Source organism: Alligator sinensis, unplaced genomic scaffold, assembly GCF_000455745.1.
Source record: "Alligator sinensis unplaced genomic scaffold, ASM45574v1 scaffold665_1, whole genome shotgun sequence".
Taxonomy (NCBI): Eukaryota; Metazoa; Chordata; order Crocodylia; family Alligatoridae; genus Alligator; species Alligator sinensis.
This window is the reverse complement of record NW_005842034.1, coordinates 927,611-942,465: the sequence shown is the minus strand read 5'-3', so window position 1 is coordinate 942,465 and position 14,855 is coordinate 927,611. Positions and strand designations below refer to the sequence as shown.

Sequence of the window (14,855 nt, the reverse complement as noted above, 5' to 3'; positions counted from 1 at the left end):
CACGCACAAATCAAGACAAAATTATCTTTTTAAGATGAAATTAAAATACGTTATTGTGGATGTTTTGTTTTTAATATATAATTTGAGTTGAGGGTGTTTTGTTTCCAAGGTGGCAACTCCCCTTCCCAAAAGGAATACTTCCAGGGCAAGGGGAGGGACTTCCAGTGGCAAAGGTCAAGGGTTAGGGGGTGGGACTTCTGGTCCCAAGGCGGTGACCAGGAGGCAGGGCTACTCTTGTGGCCCTTGACAGCTCCCCAAAACTTGTTAAGCGGCCCTCCAGCCAAAGGGACAGGCAGCAGAACCTAAAGGAAGAGCCTGGAAATTCTGTCTTCCATTGCAGCCAGAGGGCTGAGGGGAACTGGACTGGATTCTGGGACTGCAGCGTAACCCCTCACAGGCCACCAGTTGGACAGTCCTGATCTAGTTGGTAAAAATGGGGTGAATTTGATTTAAATCACAGTTTAAATCAGTGGTCAGGAAGCCTCGATTTAATCATTGTTTTCTACAAAAAGTCCATTCTTGTTGTTTGATATAACCTTAATACATATTCATGACTCGGAGATAGATGTAGGTTTCATTTTTAGAAGGTACACACTATACATTTTAAAGCAGCGATTAATATTTTTTCAGATTCATTTTGCAGCTACATCAGAATATTTAATGATGATTTCGTTATTTTATTTACCAAAGCTAATTGAAGCAGGTACTTGTGAAGTCATTGGGAGGTGAACTATCTCCAGTTCACTATGAATCATGGATATTTGGGGATATTTTTGCCACACTGTATTGGGAGGACAAAAACAACAGACATTTAAATTTGCTTTATTTAACTAAAACAATAAGCTTATATATTTTGGATATTTTTCTTTAACAACAAACCTGTATAATTATTTTAGGAAAACGCTTGTATTTTTGAATTTTTAACTATTTTAGTCATAAATGTGAAATGTGTTTTTAATAAAAATTAAATAGATTATTTCAGCCAGGTCAACATGAGAAACCTAAAATACTGGGTTATGCAGCAAACTCAGTCTTTACCTTCCTGTTTCTGTTCAGTCATAGACTGGAAAAGAAAGACACACTTTTCTGCTTTTTCAGTTCCCAAGTGATTTCTCAATTTAGAATGAATTAGTCCAGAGGAAGAAAATAATTCTTTCTATACCTGTAGAAAAAGCTACTGCTGTTGAAAGATGAATTATCACTTCAGTAGTCTCTGGTGGATCCAGGTGCCTTAAGGGCATTTATACACATACCTTTTTGTCCTGTGATGCACCACTGATCCACCACTTCAGAGCAGACTTGATTAATCAAGTCTGTTCTGCATGCAAGCTGATGCCAACTGTGCTGTGCCATGTGCAGTTGTATAAGTAGTGAAATGTGCATCAGCGTGCAGAAAATGGCAGCAGTGCCCTTTTGAACTAAGACATCTTTTGTGTTTTATTTCAAAAGCGCACTGCCGCCATTTTCTCAGCGCTGACGTGCATTTTGCCACTTGCACAATGGCAAGTGACTCAGCACCAGGTGGTTTTCAAACAACTGCACTACTGCAGCACTTGCATGTGTAAAAATGCCCTAAGTGATTTCCATCAGTTCAGTGGTGTGACTTTCTTTAAAATCTCATCAGCAAACATCTATTTCTTGAGTGGTTTCATTCTTGGCCCTGTAACTTATTATAGTTGGTATTATCAAGGGATGATTGCTGGATGCCCGTGTCCTCCTCTCAGCTGTTAAGGATTGACCCTAGTACTGAGTATTGAGAGTACTGGCAAGAAAATGAGCTGGAGATAGTGCTTGATCCATTTGTTTTTTTAATGCCTGTAGTTTAACTCTGTTACTGCATATTTCTCTTTTTCAAGGTCTCACTCAGTTCCTTCCACATTTCAGCAGCATCAGCAATAAAAAAGCAATTTCCCTGCACTTTGTTCAAGGCTACGGAAATAGACTTCAGGATAGTCAGCATATGTTCTACATTTCTCTTTACCCCAATGTTGAGACCTTTGGCTATGACAGTTCCATCTAGTTTGTCATGATTTTGTTTGCAAATTGTCTCAGATTAAGTCAGTTCTCAATATATTGCTCAAAACAGTCCACTACTGAGTTCCATCGCACGTCTCGTGGGAGACTTAGTTTGATTCCTCCTGCTTTCTTCAGAGCAGCTGCTGCAAAGTGGTTGTTATGGAAGCAGTTTGTAATGGCAGTGACATTAGCCTTTATTTCTGGAGCACTGAAGTCTTTGGCTAAGAGGTGCATCAAATGAGCACTGCAGTTATGTTATTAGCTTGGGGCTTCCTTCACTTTCTTTTAAATTTCTGCTCATCTTTGATACATTTGCAGCATTGTCTGCCAAAGCTGCATACTAGACATTTGAACTTTTTTTTGCAGTTATTGCTTTTACTGCTACTTCTCCTATGTAAGTATTCTGCTGTGTGTACATTTCTTGATGTTTCAATTGTTTCTGTAAGGTAGAGAATCCCTTCGGTTGTCTCACAAGCACAAATTACTGGATCATTGTGGACATTGCTCCATCCATCAAGACTCAGGTTAACAATTTTCCCCTCTAGACTTCTTGCACACTGTTCAATTTCTTTTTTCATATACTTCATCTAGCAATTTGCTTACTATATGTGCTCTGGTGTGTGGTCTGTATCCTGGTCATAATGACTGAACCATGTCAAGGACGTGTTAGTTCTCAACCATACGGAAAGAAGAATTTGTTGCATAAACAAACGAAGCAAATTTTTCATCAGTAACTTCTTGCTGTAATCTGCTGGCTCTTATTACAAACTTATCTATGGTTGTTTCTGGATGATGGAGATTGGACTGGAACACCAGTATCATTAACAGATAACTCTGAAACTGTAGACCATGATGATGATGAAGATGGATAATCAGAATCCTGTATGATCCTCCTGAACAAAAGAAGTAAATGCAGTCACTACAGTACTGATCATTTAGTACTAAGTGCAATGAGTAATACAACTTTAGGAGTGAAACTGTATAAGAAGCAGCCCGTTTCAGTTGTTATTTTAGATCACAACTACATTAAAAATATTGATAGGATAGTTCCGTTAATTAACATCTATATTTTTTGCTCAAAATTTTTTATGAGAATTCAAGTAGTCCAGAAGTCCAAAACATGTCTAAACATGCAGGATCTCTAGGTTAAACTTCCTTATTTCATACTTCTTTCTTAAGGACTGCCTATCCTCCCTGTCCAAAAGATATGGGCAGGGAAGACATGCAGTCCTTAAGAAAAAAGTATGAAATAAGAAAGTTTACTAACTTGGAGATATTGCATGTTCAGACATGTTCCATTCATCATCTTCAAAGCAATTTCCTCCTGAGAAAGATCACTTCTCATGATGTTTCATTTGGGCAGCCAGGCCTTGTATTTATCTTTGTTGCGCTGTTTGTATTTTACATGCATGCCCTGTATTCCCCATAGGTAGAAGAACTTCATTAAAATTTTCCCAGACAGGGTCTCTTTTATGGCCTGGCAAGCCTATTGCCATGATAGGTTTTCCTTTCTACTATCCCATTCCCTCACTAGCTCTCAAATCATTGAAGAGACTGTACTCATAAACTTACCCTTCAAGACTTCTGGAATAGTGTGCTCAAAACAATTATTTTGTTTCTACTGCTCCTCCCTCCTTGAATTTATCACCAGACTCCTCCTCCTTGCCCAGATCTGTTCCACCCCCAACAATCCTCTGTTCATCTAACTTTTTGAAACTTTGCACTTTTAAAAAGGAAGGGCTTGACTCTGGGTATACAAATTTGCAGAGAGACAGGAGGGCTGATGGGTAGGTAATCAGGCCTGTTATCTCCAGGGATCCTGGTTTTCTCTAATTAAACCCCCCCCAAATCCATTATTAAAATAAAAGACCCCCTCTGGCCCTGCTGGTGCCTCTTGCCCCCCACGCACAACTCCTGCTCCCCCAGCCCTGCTAGGGGGGGGGGCTTCTGGTTGCCAGGGCTATGGGGCCAGGGACCCAGCTCCACAGCCGCCAGCCCCTAGCAGGAGGCGGCAGCTACTGCATTGGAGTGGAGCCCAGCTTCCCCCCCCCCCCCCCCCCCCCCGCCCCCTGCCACTTCCCCTTGTTGCTGCTTCCCCTTGCTGCCATTTGCTACTAATTCCCCTTGCCAGGGGCACTTAGCAGTAGAGGAACTGGCATGTCTGCCTGCTGGGGCCTTGGGCATGGGTGCTGCTCCCTGCTGCGGCGTGCACTCCCAGGGGCCAGGGTGACCTGTGCCCCTAGATCTGTGAGCAGGGTGAGGGCTACCCACTGCTGGTTCCTACCCTGCTGCCCTCCCCCGGCACCTCCACAGCCTGGCGTGTGTGACCCAGCACTACAAAGAATGGCAGAGCCATGCAGGAAGCTGCCTGCCAGTGTGCGCTCCATGTTATCCTGACAAGGTATTTCCTGCCTGCACGGCTATAGCGGGGGCAGCAGCACAGGGTTGTGCGCAGGGGATGCAGGAGCGCAGAGCTCGCAGTGGCAGGCAGCTTCCTGCATGGCTCCACTGTTTTTTGCAGCACTGGGTGGCATACACCAGGCTGTGGTGCAGCAGGACGGGGACCATGAGCCTGAAGTGGGCAGCACTTGCCTTGTATTCAGATCTGGGGGGCACGGGTCCCCCCTGCTCCTGGGGAGTGTGTACAGCAGCAGGGAGCAGGGGCCCCCCCCCCCCCAAGCCTGCAGTGGGCAGCCTGCCCCCACGCTGCACACAGTATTGGGGGGGGGGGCGGGGCCTTTCCCTCCCCGAGAGTCCATGCATCAGCGGGGAGCTTGCCCCACCCCCCAGACAAACTGCCCATGGCCCTGTCCTGCTCACCAACGCGGCCCTGCAGCCGCACACTGCAATCCTGGGCCCCAGGCACTGCCCGGCTGGGCAGAAGCTCAAGTCCTGCTCGACTCTCTATGAGGGCCTCAATCCCCTCCTGCTTCCCCCCCCCAACTTACCTGCAGGAACTGTTCGTCCATACATACACATGGTGCCCCCTGCCTGACCGCCCTTCTCTGACTCCCTCCCAGCCCCCTGCGGGCTGGAACTCTGCCAGCCTCCAGAGGGCTCTTTGAAATACTGCACAATTCGCTAGTTTCTTCCATGAAATGAGAAATCTGCGTTTGCCTCCGGTGAAGATAAAATCCACGGTTTACTCCATTTTTCTGTGGGAAACAGAAAACCCAGATCCCTGGCTTTCTCTCTCCACATACAGTTAACAAGAATGTTATCTCTGAAGGTGCAAACCCACAGTTTGAAAACTGAAACTAAGCATCTCAGAGATGCCTAATGGGATCTTCTCAACTTTTTTTGTACCAGGATGCATTTATAATCCCTGATGGCCAGTGCCCCTCAACTCTGGCCCCTGTTTCCAGGCCCCAGCCCCATGGTGTGCATGGTTTGTGTGGGGTATGGGGGGCCCCAAGCACTCTCTCGCAGCCTGGAACTCTTACAGCCTGCAAGGGAAAAGCCACTGTTTCCCACATTTTTCTCTTTTAAAGGAGAATCTATTTTCAAAGGTTTTTTGCAACCCTTTCATATTATCCTGAGACCCACTTTTGGGTTGCGACTCACGGGTTGAGAAACACTGTTCTAGACTAAACACTGAGTCCTGTTGGGTAGAGTGTTTTTCTTTAATCTTTACTAATCTATAGAGAAGCTGCTGGGAACTCCATAAGATTGTGCCCCTAATATAGTTCATGGCCTGTTGTGACCTATTTATAGAACTTTTCTTAAAAAAAGCTGCATGAATATATTGTCTCAAATAGTATATAATTAGAAGTTATAATCCCTGTTGTATGTTAATATATTTGAGCTTTAACATACCTTAAGTTAAAACTATCCTTATATGGGTTTGTTTGTTTTAAATCTTAACAAAATATAAAAAATACAATTAAATAATAAAAAGATTTGAATAAAATCCAATTTTTTCATAGATTTCATAGACATTAGGGCTGGAAGGGACCTCGGAAAATCGAGTCCAGCCCCCTGCCCAAAGGGCAGGAAGTCAGCTGGGTTCATAGGATCCCAGCAAGATAAGCATCCAGTTTGCTCTTGAAGGTGTTTGATGTAGGCTCTTGAACCACCTCTGGTGGCAGGCTGTTCCAGACCTTGGGGGCTCGGACAGTAAAGAAATTCTTCCTTATGTCCAGCCTGAAACGGTCTTGCAGTAGTTTATGACCATTCGACCTAGTCGTCATCCCTTGGGGCGCTCTGGTGAACAAACGTTCCCCCAGATACTGGTGGTCACCCCTGATAAACTTATAGGTGGCCATCAGATCACCCCTGAGCCTGCGCTTTTCCAGGCTAAAGAGCCCCAGGGCTCTCAGCCTGTCATCGTAGGGTCTGCTTCCCTGACCTCTGATCATGCACATGGCTCTTCTCTGGACTCTCTCAAGCTTCTCCACATCCTTTTTGAATTGTGGAGCCCAAAACTGGACACAGTACTCCAGCTGCAGCCTCACTAAGGCCGAGTACAGGGGGAGAAAGAATGCCGTCCCGGGATTTGCTTGAAAAGCATCTATGGATGCAAGCCAGCGTTTTGGTCGCTTTACTAGCCGCAGCATCGCACTGCGGTGCGATGTTAACATATATTTAAAAATATATATATTAAAAAAAAATAAATTTTTTTTTAATCCTCCTTAGTAAAAATAGGTGTGAAGGCATGGTGAACAGATTTTATTATGGCCTAGGATCCAGAGTATATATTCTAGGGCATGGGGTTTTCAACCAGGGGTACATGTACCTCTAGGGGTACTTTGGAAGGCCCTAGGGGGTACGCGGCAGCAGTGTGGAGAAGCCAGCGGCACTGCCAAGCTCGCTGGTGGCACTTCCACTTCTGCTGCCCCACGCTGCGCAGGTGATGACCCCTCCCTCTCCCCCCTGGCTTGTTAACCGGCTGCCAGGGGACTCCCCATACCAGGGGCAAACATTTATTTTGGGTAGAGCGTCGCTTACTGAGTTTTGGCAAGCTATTGAGGGCCGCATGACAGGAAGCCCAGGGCAGATAAAATATTAATTTTCTAAATTTTTTAGGGTCCCCGCAGGCTGGATAAAATGGCCTGGCGGGCCACATTTTGCCCACCCCTGCCCCATACTCTGACCAAGAAAGGTTGAAAACCCTTGTTCTAGGATTCCCAGTGCTTTTGTACAGGCTGCACTGAAATGTGCTGCCACATCTTTGTTACTTTTTTTGTTTTCTATGCAACATAGATTAAAGTTAACACAATTATAATTTCACTAAAACTGCATTTTAATTTTCTGTGTAGATGGTTGTTGGGCTACTCTAGGAAAAATTCAAAAACTAAAAGCTGGCTAATGATGCTTCCTAACAAGCTGCCATCTAAGTTTTTATCTGTGGTTCACTGCATGAAATCTTCAGGATCTAGTAAAGGCAGTATTCCTTCCCCCCCCCCCCCCCACACACAAAAAAAAAAAAAAAAAAAGATCTTGGACTGCAGATGAAGGATGCTTTTTGTAAAAGCTGCAATCTATGGATGTGTTGGATGCCCTAGTAAATTTTGTCTATGCTTCTAGGGTAACCAGCTGTATACAAATACATTGGTGCAAGTTTCTGTATTTTCTTGTAATATAACCTGCACTGTTTCCCTAAAAACCAGCTGGGGAAAATTGGAGTGCACATTATATCTGAGGAGAAGGACTCCTCATGGGTCTGGAGATTTGGGGGAAGGGGCAGAGTGGTAGCAGCATTACCTGCCACGGCTCTAGGAGCCACGGGCATTAATGCTGCAACCCTCCCTCCCCTTCCTTCACAGCTCCCTGCCCCCTGGATTGTCAGATTACCAGACCCATGGGGAGCCTCCCCAGTCACGGTGAAACGGGATTCTGCCTGGGGCTGGTCTGCGGCCAGACTTGGTGTAACAGGTCTGACACAGCACTTGGCTCCAGAGCTAGTGAATGGTCCAAGTCCAAGACCATGGCCCCAGAGCCAGCGAGCAGGGTCAGACCTGGCACGCAGCCCCAAAACCTGTGCACCCGACCAGACTGTACCGTGCACCTGACCAGACTCTACCATGCATCCCCAGTACTAGCGATCAGACTGGCCCCAGGGTGTGGTCCCCAACCCCAGAGACCCCAGACCTCTGGCACTTACTTGTATTCAAGATTCCCTGCCCCCCCCCCCCACTTGTGGCTTTTAAAAAATAGGGTTCATGCTTATATTTGGAGGCATGTTATATGCAAAAATAATATGGTTTAACCCTCAGCTTCAAATTAAGCAGGGAGCATCTGCATCTCCCATTGCCCTTGTGGGATTTTTGACAATTTGGTATCTGAAAGTCAAACTACTTACATAGGTACTTACTTTCCTGGATTTAAAAATCTGATTAGAGATGCACAAATATGCAAAATTTAGCTGTTATTCCAGTGCCTAGAAAATCTTGGAAGTCTTCAAAACCTAATTGTATGCATAGCACAGTTTGAGTTTGTGTGTACTGTAACTTAGATGATTTCAATTAACACTAAACATTTAAATCTTTGATTGCTCCTGGGCTGTAGAATACTTGAGTAGTCTCAAATTTATGGATTATTTCACCTGGGGATTCAGTTTGTTGAAGGACAAGATAAATACTATTCTTAATGTTGTTTCAGAGAAAAAGTTCATGCTGTTAGGTTTACTAAATGCTCATTTTCTTAGAGATTTAGCTCTTTCTGCTCCAATTCAGTCTGCTTAGTGAGGTAATCTCTAGTGAAATGGTCATATTCCTGGTTCTAAAATTAGGTTTTAAACTAGCCTTTTTTGCGAATTAGAACAGTCTTCTAGGACAGGCAGTCTACAATGTAATCATTGTAGTAGAGGGAAGGAGGAGGGGTGGTTGTTTTGCTGAAACAGCCTTGGCTTTAGCTGTTCCATGAATACAGCAAAGGTGTACTTCACAGTTCCTACCGTCTCCCATCCTCCAGGATGACTGAATTGAATTTCAAGAGTAGAGTTTCTCCAGCCACTTAACTCCAGATAACCATAGGCTTATAAAGAAGAAAAATGCTTTAGTATGGTACTTAATGCTGTAATAAAATCTTTGAATGACAAATTGATCTAATGCATCAGCTTAGAGGGAAAAAATCTTGCTGGCTGTATTGTGAAGAAAGAAACCACTCATGCTGTATTGTGTTAAATGTTAAAATCACAGCTCTTGGAACAGTAGATGGAGGTTCTAGATAGAAGTCTTGGAAAATTATTGGAGGGAGGGAGATGCAGATGAGGCATCGAAGATTTGTGAGGAATGTAATACCATGGTTCTCCAGTTTTTTGCGAATACACTGTCACCATATTCATATGTACTTTAATTTTAGCTGTCATAAAGCATCCTTCAAGAGTGCTTGGAGCTTGAAATTTTAAGCAAGCAAGCATATCAGTGCATTTAATTTCACAGTGTTAATTTATTCATAGTGTATGAGCCTATTTTTTGTAATCAAGCTCATACTGTTAATAGTTGGTCTGAATGAAGAGGCATAATTCAAATGCAGGGTGTTTATATAACTTTTCTTCAAACAAAGTCTTTGCTGCATAAATAACGACTGTAGATAAGAGATGGTATGTAAGTTTTGATGCTGCTCTGTGTCAACTGATTGTTCAAGGATGTGCATTCTCTCTCCCTCACGAAGTATGCCTAGTGGTAATGAAGAATATTTTGTCCTAATATTTATACTTTTTAGTATGTGATTCAGTTTTCCAGAAAGTGCAGACATGTAAACTTTTAAAATGCAGCATGCATTGTCATACCAAAATTGTCCTTTTCACAATATAATTTTATAAAACTCCATTTGAAGTTGCAAGGCCTTTGAACTACAATGTAAGCTTGGACTGAAAAAAGGCTGTGCACTTTACATTCAGATAAGTTACATACTCTGAGTAAACAAAAAGACCAATATTCTAAGGTTTTTGCATGTCATTGAAGGCTCCTTATCTTGTTTCTCAGGGCACCTTGTTCCTTACAGGCCCTAGCAGATAGTTGCAAACTGTAGTCAGACTGATGTTACTGATGTGATATGCAAGTTGTATCAAGTACTGTGTGTGTTGTTAAATGGGTTTATCCCTGGATAAAAATGGTGGATCAGCCACAGAAGTAGTTCTTTAAAACAACAACTTCTTGTGATGTGGAAGTATCCCAAGGTAATTTTTAACACGGGGCCAGCTGGCATGTTACAGTTCTCACACAGTTCTAATGTCTGCCAGGGGCCTAATAATAGCCTTGAAATTGATAGTTCCTGTTCAGTTTTAACTACCTAAGTGATGAAACGGAGTACAAGATCATTACGAAATAGACATTGGGGCCAGAAAATTCCTTTGCACTTAAGTTTGTGCCTAACATATGCAGATCACCTCCCATTTGTTGCACTGCAAGGAATAGGCAAAAACTGGACATCTGCTTATGCCATTAAGTATGTTGGATAAAGGCGTTCTAGTGGAGTGTACTGCAACTTTTTTCATCTTTTTTTTTTTTTTTTAACCAGAAGTAGCTGTAACTGAATTCAGGTATGTGACAATTGGCACCTGCTGTAAGAATGTTACAAGGTGTTCAGTTCATTGCCCCAAGGATGATGTTTCAGAGTTGCCCAGATTAAATTTAAGAAATGAGGAAAGAGTTGGGGTAATGTAGTCAAATTGATGTTACTGTTGTGATTACACATTATATTGTGGTTTTTTCAGAATTAAACCAAAGTAAAGGGGGAAGAACTGCCTAGAACAAATCCTAAAAGATAATGAAGGATAGGTGATGCCTGAATTTGAATTCCAGCCGTATTAACCAGTGAATTTAAAATTGAAATCGGACATCAGATGCCATCATTGGTCTTAAATCCCAGGTGAGCTAAAATTATGGTTCTGGATATTGAAATGTAAATAAGTATAGACTCTCCACTGAATAGTTGTCAGTTTGCTCAAATTAGTACAACCAGAAACTTGGTCCCTAATTCAGACAAAGGACAGTAGGCATGCATGTGTTCCCTTATGTCTGGCTTTTGTTTTGTGGCTTTCAGAAGACAAAAAGTTAAGAGTTTGACATCCTATTAAGCTTAAAGTAGGGAATATACAAGTGACTTGCATGGGGTTTGGGGGTTGTGTTCCATAACCACTTTCTGTCCCATCTCCTTTCTCTTTTACCCCTGCCAAACCATGATACTTTTGTAGTTTGGATATTCCCGTAATGTTCCAGGTGGTTCTGAACTGGCTTCTCGAAGATGTAGAAAAGAAAATACTGCTTGCTGATCCTTATTTTTTTTTTGCATCAGATATATTTTAAATTCAGAATAACTCATTCAGTTTGTTTCGCCCTGGAGTATTACAGACACTTGACGTGTCTTATTGGTTAAAACCCCCTGTCTAAAAACAGCCCTTGTATTTGACTATATTTGAAAACTAATTTGGTGAAGTCCTAGAAGGAGGAAGCCACTAGATGGTGCCAGAAGGCCTGCCTATTGGTTGATGTGTCAATCTCCTCCTGAACTGTGGCAGTTCGTTGGCACAGGAATTTTTATCAGGGGTAGCTTGGTTATTTTCCTGCTTCTAGCTGGGTGCATTTTTCTGCTTCCTTCTGACAGTTGACAAACATTTCTTTTCCCCCTGCCCGGAATGCAATCCCCTGACAATAATGCTTAGTTGATAAAATTGTTGGGTTTTTTTGGATGGGATAAGAGCAGATCAGTGGTATCTAACCCGTGGACCCCTGGAGGTCCACAGACTATATCTGAGGGGTCCACAAAAGATGACTGTGATCAATTAAAAAAAACTTATGTGAATACCCGTACTTACAATCCAAAGGGGTCTGTGAATACCCATAATTACAGTCGAAAGGGGTCTGTACCTCCACTTAAAATTTTCTAGGGGTCCACAAGTTAAAAAAAAAAAGTTGAAAACCACTGAAGTAAAGGATTGTAGTTTATGCTTTTTAAGTACATATTTAGGATTGTTGGCTTACTTAAATATTGGCAGGGGGGTGGGGGAGGAGTTAGGGTTTGCATAGGATAATGGCTTCAAGTGGCTAGTAACAAAAGCCCACGTTGGCATTTACTAGTGGTGCAGGAGTCCAAAGTGTGGCAAAATAAGCAACTCAAATCTGCTGTGTGATTTTTATTGACTAGTAATATGGCTGAGAACCGACATGCATATTAATAGAGAAAACTCAGTCTAGAGAATTATTTTAAGTATAAACAAATAATTTAGAAAGGGGTTTGGTATTACCTGGATTACAGGTATACAGACAGGTTGGCTTGATAAGAGGCAACAACAAAGATGCATCTTGACTCTTACTTATACCCATTTCAGTATCTGTTCGTGCTGTTGCAGACGGCCAGTCTAGGTTCTCCCTGTACTGCCTGGGGAGAGGTAGGAGGGAGGAAGAAGATGGCGCACAGCCTGGCAGCAGGTCTTTTGGGACCTACTGAGTTCTTTGACTTTCTTCCCTAGTTGATAACCCCACGTTTATATATTGTTTGTATTTAATAAACCTTATCAGATTTGTTTATTTTATTTATTTTACTGAGATTTGTAGGAACTGAACAGAATCGGATGTTTCTTGGCCCTAGAAAATGTCGGTTAGCTGGGATTTATAGCATCAGTCACTGCTACTAACGTTCTTGAACAAAAACAGTAATATACTCTGTTTGGGCTATTTAGCTCAAGGCTTATATGACATTTCCTGTCAGGGCTCTTGTTGTAGCTTGATCCAGCTGCCAGTTTAGCTGGACAAAATTGCTTTCTTCACTTTGCTGCCTATGTTAGGTGTAACTGCAAAGGTTTGTTTTATAATCATTGAATAACAGGTGCAAGCCATCTGCCATAGCCATACGTATGCAGCTAGGCTGCACGTGCACACCCCAAACATACAACCAGACACAGAAGAATTGTGTAACTTGGTGGTTCTCGATCTTTTTACTCAAGACGCTACCCTTCAAAGTGTCATGTCTTAGTGCTCACTCATTTTTCTAACTATGGAAAAATAATAGAGCAATTGTTCTATTGCAAAGAACCTGGAAAGCCCACAACAGGTGAGCAACTTTTTGACACTGTGGCTTCTTGTTTGAAATTTCTGAGTTTATCTTGCAAATCGTGTGTAGATGTTTGCAAACCTTACAGTGCTAATATTGCATGGCACCTATGGAAGGATCTTGTGGCACCCTGGGTGAGAATCACTGGTGACGGTTGATAAAAACAATTCTAAAATGTTGTGCTTTGAGTTTCATTTTCTGTCTATATCGAGCATGACACCAAATTATGAGTTAAAAACCTTAATTATCGTTTAGTAAAAAATGACAGGCAGTGCATTTTTTAACATAAAAGAAATGTAAAAATTAATTGGAATAATTGTTTTAAAGCTATTTAATAAATGCAGTTTAGCTTCTTGATTTATCATGATGTTATGGTACTGATGGCTATCTATGCTACATGTGATGATCAGTACAGAACTCTGCAATTAAACTAAAGCTGCAATATGTATAACTAAGTGAATTTAATTTTCTTTATTTAAATGCTAATTGTATACAAGTTTCCTGGGTTAGCAGGACCAGTTGCAAGCTAATTAGTGGAGGGTTTGTTTTCTTTTTTAAGATTTTGGCAGTACCTATGAAACTGCTTTAAATTTGCCTAATGTTCAGTTATATGTAGCTGAAAGTGTTTGTATATGTCCGTGTCATCTTGCAATAATTTGGTTTCAGAAGAATAAAAAATTCAAGTCCCATTGAAGTAAATGGGTATCTTATCCGGTATCTTCAGATGTATTTATGAATTTAAATTACTCTGATTTTTACACCTGTGATACGACTGCTTTAGTACTGGCTAAAATATAACCATTACCTGATTTGCCTATGAAATTCTGAATGATTAATTGAAATGATTGGATCTGTAGCACAAATAAACATTTGTTAAAAATCCAGTGCAGTGTAGTAGAGTTGTCTAATTTGTAAGCCCTTGGGGATTGCACCAGCAGGAGCTGTTCACTGTGGTGGTGGTGCAGATGCTCCCATCCCCATGCACCCTGGGGCAGCCTCCTGCCCCTCACCCCTTAGTTTGGCCCTGACTTCTTTTGTTTCATGCCCCCACTCCTCCCTTCCCACCCAGGCCTCAGACACACCCTCACCTCCATGCTGATGCCCTGACCTGACCTGAGGGGTGAAGGCAGGAAGTGGCGGCTGCAGGGAGGAGCCTGGAGACTCTTATTGCAACAACAGCTGAAATGATGGAAGTGGTGGCTGGGCAGGAGCCCTGGGATTGCACTTTAACCTCCCACAGACCAATAGTTGGACAGCACTGCTATATGCAGTTTAAAGACCACCTGCTCCAAGCTCCCTGCTGCTCTGCCACACTTCCCCTGTGTGCACGGGAGCAGCGTGGGCAGCAGCGCAGGGTTGTGCCCCTCGCTGCTGCCCCTGCCTGCAGGGAAAGTGTGGCAGGGCAGTGGGGAGCTGGGAACAGGCAGCTTTCTGTGCTGCCCTCTGTGCCCTGCTGTGCCGCGTTCCAACACTGCTTTGCAGAAGCAGCGAGGGCAGCACAATGGAGAGCATTGCCGGTATGTGCTGCCTCCCCGGAGCCCGGGCCCGGGGCCAGGGTGGAGAGGCAGCACGTATTTGCAGCTGGCCCAGGCTGCTTGCAGCAGGGCTTCCATGGGATCAGCCTGGGCTTCATGGCTATCAGCAGCTACTCAGAGCTGGGTACGGCTGCAGCCAGGAGGCTACAAACACCTGCTGCCCTCTGGCCCCGGGCTCTGGGGAGGCAGCAGGTGCTGGCACTGCGCCCGTTGGGGCCAGGGCTGGGGAGGCAGCAGCTGTTTGTAGCCTCCCAGCTGCAGCTGGCCCTGACTCTGGGGAGCTGCTGATAGGCACAGCAACCCGGGCGC

The 14,855-nt window shown here is 43.4% G+C and overlaps 1 protein-coding gene across 3 annotated transcripts in view; it reads left to right on the top strand.

Annotated features, from left to right (window-relative positions):
• The window catches only part of SPIN1 (spindlin 1), a 90,182-nt gene that overhangs the window by 30,633 nt on the left and 44,694 nt on the right, over nucleotides 1-14,855 (top strand). The window contains exons 1-2 of one of the 3 annotated variants that reach the window (XM_025202665.1): nucleotides 10,480-10,501; nucleotides 10,676-10,830. The exons of 1 other annotated variant lie outside the window; for it this stretch is intronic. The gene's annotated coding sequence lies outside the window, so the exon portion shown is untranslated. Of the gene's footprint in view, nucleotides 1-10,479; nucleotides 10,502-10,675; nucleotides 10,831-14,855 lie in introns of those variants that run through there. One more of the 3 variants, XM_006022399.3, reaches the window with a different exon arrangement.